General features: G+C 39.2%; 1 long non-coding RNA gene across 1 annotated transcript in view; it reads right to left on the bottom strand.

The window, feature by feature from the left end:
• Positions 1–1,394: 1,394 nt before the first annotated feature.
• Positions 1,395–8,942, bottom strand: part of LOC130583847 (uncharacterized) — a 26,777-nt gene continuing 19,229 nt past the window's right edge. The window contains exons 2-4 of the long non-coding RNA XR_008966451.1: positions 6,424–6,634; positions 2,415–2,466; positions 1,395–1,534 (exon numbers count right to left, since the gene is read on the bottom strand). This is a non-coding gene — a long non-coding RNA (uncharacterized LOC130583847). The remainder of the gene's footprint in view (positions 1,535–2,414; positions 2,467–6,423; positions 6,635–8,942) is intronic.

Below are 8,942 nucleotides of genomic sequence, written 5' to 3'. Positions count from 1 at the left end.
CTCTTGCCWCTCCTATTCTGGACCGATTCTCAAAAATTCTATCACAATTACTTATCCTTGTGTGAGGCCTTTGATGCCTGTTTTGCACAAGTTTTCTGCAATTTATTACTTTTTTTCACATAGGTATACGAAACAACTGCCATTAGATGTAACTCTTAGCCCTCTGCAAAYAATGCAGTAGCCATCAAACAGAGGAGGCAGTCAGATAATGGTTGCTGATAGCACCCAGGTGCTTCACGGGGAAGTTGCAGMACAGTTTATTATCTCTTGCACTACCTTTAAGGTTTTGCCTGGAGGCCAGTGCTGAAATCAGACTTCAAACCTGCCAGAAAATTTACATGTACTTGCTAAGTCATCCTCCCCGCCCTGAGGACTTTCTATTCTAAAAAGTCCCTTTTCTATAGATAGAAAGGTGATGCATAAACAGAATCCAGACTTAGATTTTGCAGCAGGTTGACAATGATTTGCTTAATGCCTTACAGAGTATCCATGAGAGAATCAGGAGCATTTTCTGGGGATGCCCTGAATTTCAGCCCTGTGCCTTTCTTAGCCAACATCTTTTACAGGCCAGAAAGACATGGAACAGGGTGTAACTGAAGTCTTTAAGTCAACCTATTTAGTGGGTGCACTTATGGTTATGAAGAACATCCAAAATTGCAGATAAAARGGATATGCAAAATCCCACTCATTTCAGTTCCCATAAAAATGAATATTCTACCAAATATCATGTTTTCTACAGACATTASAGTGGAGCTAGTTCTATCTTTACATTGTTTTCTTTATTTAAAGTCTTCTCATGGAAAATCATACCATTTATTTCATCTGTGTGAGAAAGGGCAGGATGTTTTGCTGGTCATTTCATCATGTGTGAAAAATAAAATGTTGCCAAAACCTACATTGAACATACTTCCTTAAGAAAAGCAGGTTAAATTACATTAAGCCTCAAGGGGTTTTAGTCACTGTAGGAAAGTCAGTCTGTAGTTTCTACTATAGCAGCAGGTTGGAATGCCCATACTTGCCCAGAATATCACTTCTCTATTATACTGCCTTCTAAATTTTATTTAACAWACTAGTCTCTAATTATAATTTTTTCTATCTGTGAGATTTTGGAAACWCATATAAAATCCTTTGAGACAGTATTTTATCTTTCTCTCTACATTCATCAAAACTTGAGTGACAATTCCTTGAATATGAAATATCTGTACATGAAAGAAAWAGTGTTGAAGTGGAAAAATGCAGAAGACTGATAGCATCTCAATTAGTTCTCATATCTTGATGTTGCTGGGACATAAAACGCTAAATGGCACTTATAACAAAATGTTGGGCAGTTGAGGGTGATCTGTGTTTGACACTCAAGTTGTTTAAAGCTTTTATCAGCTCTCTGAATGCCYGTTTARGGGATGTARCCACCCATCTTGTAGTCAATGCAAATGTTGTACTCAGTAAATGCACTTAGCATAGAGAACAGTGCTTGCCTCTGCACACATTGGTATGAATCATCCACATGATTTTACAGCAGATTCTCATGAAGCACCTGCATGAAAAAGGGTTGCTAGAATCAGTCTTTTAAATTCCTCGATGTAGTTTACCTATTTTTTTTTTTATTTTCCAGGGTGGAAAAGGCTCTAAAAAGACACAYATAAGTAAGTCATCAGCAGTGAAATGTGGCAGTTGCAAGTTTTATTATTTGAGTGCTGACAGGTCATTTCCCCTTTGCCTCTTGCATAGACTGTAATATTATCACCAGTCAGCACCAGCCATTTGGCTTGTCAGCAGAAGGGCAGGGAAATCACACACTAGGCAGGGAAAGCTGCTTCTTTTCTTTCCCAGGGAAGTCCATGACAGGAAACAAAGTRAGAAATTATAAACTATGATCAAATAAGATAGAATCATCCACTGAGGAATTTTGTTCTCCTTTCATTGGGTGGTGAGAACAAAAGGCTCAATGTTTAGCTGCTCTGACCTCGAGAAAGCCAAGTCAGTTCTCTGAGTGCTGTGGCTTTAATAGTGACTTTATGGCTTTAATGCATAAATGCAAATGCAGAGAATAGTTGTGTACCAAGGGGAGGACAAGTGGAGCAGGTTGGGGATGGACTACACCTCCACCAGCTATGAAGGTCTAAAGAATCCACCTTTGMAGAAAAAAATACTAGCTAGAAATTTGGCTTTTTTCTTGGTGCATGTCAAGCTAACCTAGGTGCAGCACTTCAAGTACACAAATATGTCACTGGACCTCAACAAAGCCCTTAATTAAACCGTGGGTAGGGAATTACTGCATTGCTAGGAGCATGAAGTGCTCAGTAATACCCCACAGCTGTCTGAAGAAACCTTTGTGCTGCTGCCAAATAGTTTGTGGGTACATTAAAACAAATAATGAATTCTCAGCAAAAATTAGACTGAGCTCCTTTACTTACAGAGAACAGCAGTGTTTCTGGGCTCCAAATCTGGGCAATCCTGCCTTGGTRCCTGTRCCAGAAAGAAAAAGAGCTCTTAAAYCTTTTCTCTGTTGCAGCTTTTGAAGGGATGTAGATACCTCTTTTATCCCTGCTTTACACTGGTATATCATGGCTGTTTATGGTGTGTCTTGTCAATTTGTCTCTTCTCCCTTTCCAATACTGTTGCATGCTTGAGTCCTTTTAGACAGACATTAACAGCTAGAATGTGAACCCTAAGAAAGTGATAAGTTAGCAGATGCAAGGGATAGGTCCTCATTGGATGTGATTTTACAATTTTGTTAGGAGCTTGAAATTAGTGGAGACAGGCAAATTTGTGACATGCAAACAATTTTTTAAAATAGTTGGTAACAGTTTTTTAGTACCACAAAGCCTATTCTTTCCAGCCTGGTCAGTGTAGAATGAGAAGATCCTACAGGTATGGAATGAAGAGAGTTATTTTTAGACACAAAGAGTTGAGAGTTGAAGAGTTCTGCTAGTTAATCTAAAAGAGTAACATCAAACAAAGTAGAAAAATGTTATAATCTAGATCTGAATTGTTTGCTATTGTCTTCTTTTGTTGCTTTAGATGAGTCAGAATTCTTCAGTTTCTTACTGACAGATCCATTTAGTGGACTATAAACTTTAGTTACTGCCTAGACATGCTGTGCAGTTTGACTAATGACTATGTGAGGAGTATGCTGCTGTCCAAGATAGAAGATCTTACAGATATGCGAACCCAAAAGTGTTTTTAACAGATGAGAGTSYGAACATCCACAGTGCTATGGCTTGATTTTGTTCCCTTTGTAAATCTTTTTGACAAACGTGGAGATATTCAAAGTCAGCCACTCTCTGAAATAATTCAGAATTAAACCTAGCAATTAAGGGGACAATTTTTATATTGAAATATCCTGACAGTTGTGTGAACAGCCCTATCAGTCACTGAGCATCAGTCCTGGGTAGGTCAGGTGGTGTTTCCTCAGGGTTCCTGTTGCACAGGATTTAAAAACAAAAACCAAAAAAACAAAAAAAAACCCTAACAAAAAAACAGGGCTCTGCATGGCAGAACTGTTGTAGGAGAATAGGCTTTGCTTATATGCCTCTATCCCTTTTTGGCTCCATACAGTCGTTTTCAGGCCTGCCACTCCTTGCTGACACATTACCAGGTCACCTCCGCTTCCGTCCTTTTGCTCTTTTTCCCAGGCAGGCCCCCCGCCAGGTCTTTTTGGACAAGYGCCATTCAGCAAGCCTAAGGAGGTCTCCTCTGCAGACCAGAATGATTCTTCAGACCAGATAGAAATCTATTAAAGCTGCTGGATTTTTTAAACTGCTTTTATGGGCCATCAATACTACACTTATTCATATCCTTTTTTGGAACAATACATACACCTTCATGTGAGTCAGAATTARTTTTCTTGGCAACCAACAATGTTCAGGAGGTGAATTTGCCAAGCCCTAAGTTATTTAGTGTCCTTCTGTCTCTGGGGCATTTTAATCTCTGCAGCCATGAGGTTCATGAAGTGTTTGTGACAGGCAGCATTCTTGTTACACAGGAAGATGGCTTTTCTGCTTGCCAGTTCTCAGTGCATTTCCTGCTCAATTCTTTGTCACTGCTTGCAGAAATAATTGGTCCAATGGCCTTACTTTGCTTGCATTGGTTTCTGTTTTTTATGGCATGAGTACTGTTAAGAAAAAAAGTACCAAAATACAAATGTATCTTTGGAAACTCTCTCCCAGCTTTTCAAATATCTTTGCCTTCAGTTTTTCTTCTGTCAAGTTGTTTCATGAATTCCCAAGGAAACAGTAGGAGTTGATCTCACCTTGTAACGTGACTGATAATGACACCCTTAGCAGCTGGGAATGAATAGCATGGTGAATGTGTGGTTTTAGGAGGAAATGGTTCCTTGTTTCCTTTCACACTGCTTTCCAACAGGATGATCTTACTTTCCTTCATTCTATTTATTACTAATTACAGATATCCTTTATGAGATGGCTTATCTCCTTCCTCCCTTGAATAATGTTTGGTTTTAATGTTTAATCTTCAAGGAGCTMGTTTCTTGCAAATTGGGAAGTACACTCTTTTTTGGGACGTCATGAATATAGGGTGGCAGTATATCATAAYATGCTGAATACCTTGGGGTTCTCAATTTGTTCTGTGGATGGAAGCCAACCAGAAGAGCAATTCTAGTCCCACATGCTGGAAAGAATGTTGATGAGGTATATATTTTATTCTATTCCTGCAAACTGTTAATGGAGTTGTAACAATGAGGAATTCAGACACATCAGCACTCTGTGCTTTAGTGGGTTTGAAATTGAAATTTGAGCCTGAGTATTATAAGGGAAGGATATCGCTAACGAGAAAAACAATGATTCCTTTTCTTCTGCAGAGACTAAAAAACTCAGGCTGCAGGCGAGCACCTTTGCACAGCACTGCAGTGTAAAGGTGAATGGGTTAGAAGGTGCTGATTCACGAGCTATGTGATACTGCATTACAGTTTTGTTWCTGATAATGGGTAAGTGATTCTGGAGAAACCACAATACCCTGTGCTCAATGGATCAGTTACTTAAAACTTTATTCACTTAATTAATTCATCGTTACACTTGTTTTTCAGGCCTTGTGTTTGTGGTGAGGGCTAGTGCATTCCTATAGAGCTAATGAAAGGTTATGGGCTGCTGTAAAAAAAGTTGCATTTAGAAGCCACTTTAGTGTGATCAAGTGACTTTTCATACTGTATCTGGCTTTGAGAAAGAACCCCTACTTATTTGACCAACCATATGTGGATCATATTCATTAAACAAGGGRGTAATTGAAATTCTTTAATGTGTAATAATTGTGAGGGATTTTTTCAGTTCTTTTTTTCTTTTCCTAAGGCAGAAATTCCCTTACTACATAGGTATGTGAAGAACATGTTCGTTGTATTCAATCACTTTAAATTTATGGAGATTTACTTTATTGCAGGATATCTGTATTGGAGAAGATCAGTAGCCATAAAAGTACAGTTAGCTTAATTGAATTACAAACCCATTAAATAAAGCCGCTGCAGATGCAAGTGTAAATGTATTCAGTCACTTTAAATCTGATTTATACAAAGTTAGCTTATACCAACAAGTAGCACTTCAGCTTATAGCCAGACAAAACACAGGTCCACACCTTACAGTGGACATCAAAAATTACATTTCAAGCTTCCTGCTTGAATCTATTCCTTGCTTACTTGGTACATGATAATTGAAAAAGCAGGGCAAGTACACATTGCCTTAATGGTGTTGGGGGAAGTACCTTATATATAAAAAGCTACAAGACAGGTACTCTCATTCCTTTCCCAATTCATTAAGCAATGCTGTGCTTTTTGTTGTGCCTGCTTTCCTGCTCTCTCATGTATCAGTGTGGGGTTTTCCTTCTCTTCAAGCTAAGACAAGACTGAGGGAATAAAAAGTACTGCTTTTGATCAACTGGGAAATTCACCGTTACATAATTACAAATGATCACCTATTCRAGTTGCTTATCACTGGATAAGCAGAGGTCTAGTCCACCAGAGAATCTGTTAAGACAGTTATGTATTTCACATGCTTTCAGCAATGTCATCATAGATATTTGATCTATCCAGTTTGGCATCCTGCCTTTTGACCTGGCTGCTAACTGAGGGTTAGGTGATGAGCACAGTTTCCWGTCTCTTCTCTCACCCTGAAAACACACATAAGCTGCTTTGCTGTAGTAGCCAGTTTTGTGCTGTGGAGGGACCCTGGATCCATGAGTTGCAAAGCTCTGTTTCAGTACCAGCTCTGCCACTGACTCACACATTTGCTGAAAAAACCTTCACTACKTCTGGATTATTTAAAATGTCCATCCCACTCATTTAAACCTTMTATTCTTAGGATTCTTGGGATATTTTGTAGAGTTATTATTTTTTCAGTTCCAATCAAATCTATTCAAATACATTCAAATTAATTCCCTGAACCARCATCTTAAAATATGTTATTTAAATGCAAGTACCTGAAAATTCTGTTGATAGTCAGAAAAGTTAACTGTCTGTCAGAYTTGGCAAGTGTCAATCTGTTGAGTTGAAGATCTCCTCCCTGGCTGAACTCTGCTTGTGTGCCATGGCATCTGTAGCTTCATGTCCAGGAGATGAGGATGAAGGTCTRTCTTACAGCTGAAGGCTGAAAGGAGGCTTTCTTCTTTCCCTTGCACATGGCTGGTTAATCTGTTAACATTATGTTAAGTAAGTAACAGACAAAAAGCTAAAAAATACAGAGACAAGACCAGAGGATCCAAGGAAACAAAAAGCAGTAAGCAAGGGTACATATAGGTGAGCCTGTAGGAAGCTAGACACCCAAGGATGGAGAGTATACTACCATTTGGAGAGATCTGGAGAATTACTTAGGGCACAAAGATGACTGGATGAAAACAATGTATGTCTCCATTGGCATTTACATGACAGAATGAAAAGAAGTGTCACATAGGGGAATCCCTGGAACAGACTGCACAGATTGTGTCCCCTGCTTTTAAGTATATTTGGTCAGGAAATGGAAGTTCTCTGACCATCACAGCTAATGGACTGGGGCACCTTCCCAAATGATGAAATGAGGCAAAAGACATGTCACTGTTTCACAGAGCAAATCAGTCATTTTAAGGCACAGGATGTTTTGAAGTGGCTTCCTTCAAAATCGAAGGCTCAGCATGTCCCCTAAWCTGATAGTCTTAATATTTGTTCTCTAGCAAATTAAAGCATTACTTTTCTAAGGATCCTTCTACTGGGGTTCTTTTATGTTTGCTTATGAGCATCTGTGTTTGGATAATTTAATCTTTGTTTTCATCTCTGTCACTGGATTTCTTCAAGGAAACCAAAATATTTTGTAGAAAGAAAAACAGTGCTGTTAGGCACAGGCTGAAGACATAATAGAAATACACTATGCAGTGTAATCTCTATTTAATTGGTCACATCATTCAACTATTGCTAGTTAGAGAAGATACTGGAAACAAAATGTTTGGCTTCAGAAAAACTAAAATGTGTTATAAAAAATAAGTATAGAAAATTAATAAATCAGAGTGAAACTTTCATATGGAAAATCTTATGCAAACATGCAATGGCTGGGATAATTTCAAGTATATTAGTGGTATACATGGGCTTGAAATAACATGTTTTTTTGCTTTAGGTTACAGCATTAATACAGYAAATCTTTGATTCTTTACTGCTGTACTTACCCAAAAGGAAGACTAGCTTTTTTGAAAGTTAAACTGCTTGGAAAAAAGTCATTCTAGATTCCCTCATTCTTTCTTTAGGTCAAGATGGTAATTCATGTCTGCTTTCTAAAACAGAGCAACCTTTCAAAAGCTTTATTTTTTTATTCAAATTATGTAGTGTATAGGCACAGCACAAAAATATCCTACCATTTTGCCTCAACTTTTGTTTCAAAGTTGTTTTCTTTGCCCTGTCCTTAGATTGTCCTGTGACAACCAGTTGGCCTGTCTGCCAGTTGTACTGGACAATTTTCTGATACCCCTTAAATTCCTCAGCTACTGAATAGCTGTAGGAATATTTGTTACAGATCAAAGGCCTGTTATGCTAAGGAACTGTATAAACACAAGCCAAGAAGAGGGCCCAATGCTTTCCCTTAAAAAATACAGTCTAATTGAAGTATCACTGTGTGTGTCTTATTGGTCAGCTGGTAGCACAATTGTTTTGAATCTTACCCCTGTTTAGGATGGTGACAATGATTATCTCCTTAGTGAGCCAGTGAAAAGGCTTTACTAGCTGACTTTTCTTCTTTAGATAGTGTATAATGCATTGGCTACAATGCTGAGCCACGCTGTTGCTTTCTCCCGAGCCTGATTACTGGGGTTGCATGACACAAGGAGAATGTGGTCGGTGTTTGCTGCCATTGCTCCATGCCCCTCAGCAAAGGCAGGCCAATGTGGTGCAGATGCCAGGGCGGTGTGTTCATCACCCTGAGCCCTGCCAGTGGCACAGGCAAGGCAGGTTTGCTTCACACTGAGCTGGATTGTCCGGGTGAGTCAGGGCTGTGCACTGTACACCTCCAGCATGGCAGCTGCCTGTGTGTGTGGCGAGGAGCTGGTGATGTGCACATGTGCTGAAAGAACTCAGCAGTTTCCATTTTAGATTASAGGAAGTTTTGGGGTGCATTTTCCTGATTTAGTTGGTTCATTCGTGAGTTTCAGCTAGGTACCTGTCCTGTAAGAGCAGAGTTTCCATGAAAACTTTCCACCCAAACAAATATTTTTGATCAATTCAAGGTTAAGCTARATCACCATAGGCACAGAAGTATAAAGGGGCTTCTGCTTACCCAAATCAATCAAATAAATTATAACTTTTTCTCCAGTATAAAAAATATAATAAGGAAACGTTTTTCTTGCACCTTAGATTGTTTCATGAGAAGGGAAGAGGGGTGCCAGGGAGCAGCAGGGGCAGGTGCTGGCCAGGGAAGGTGAGCTGTTGAGCCTGTTGGAGTGCAGTTGGTGAGCGGGGCGGGCACAGTGCCGAGCACAGCCCC

This window comes from Malurus melanocephalus, unplaced genomic scaffold (assembly GCF_030028575.1).
Source record: "Malurus melanocephalus ecotype Western Australia unplaced genomic scaffold, MMel_1.1 scaffold_634, whole genome shotgun sequence".
In the NCBI taxonomy this organism is placed as follows: domain Eukaryota; kingdom Metazoa; phylum Chordata; class Aves; order Passeriformes; family Maluridae; genus Malurus; species Malurus melanocephalus.
Note: the sequence above shows the minus strand (reverse complement) of the source record. Positions and strands in the feature narration are given on the sequence as shown.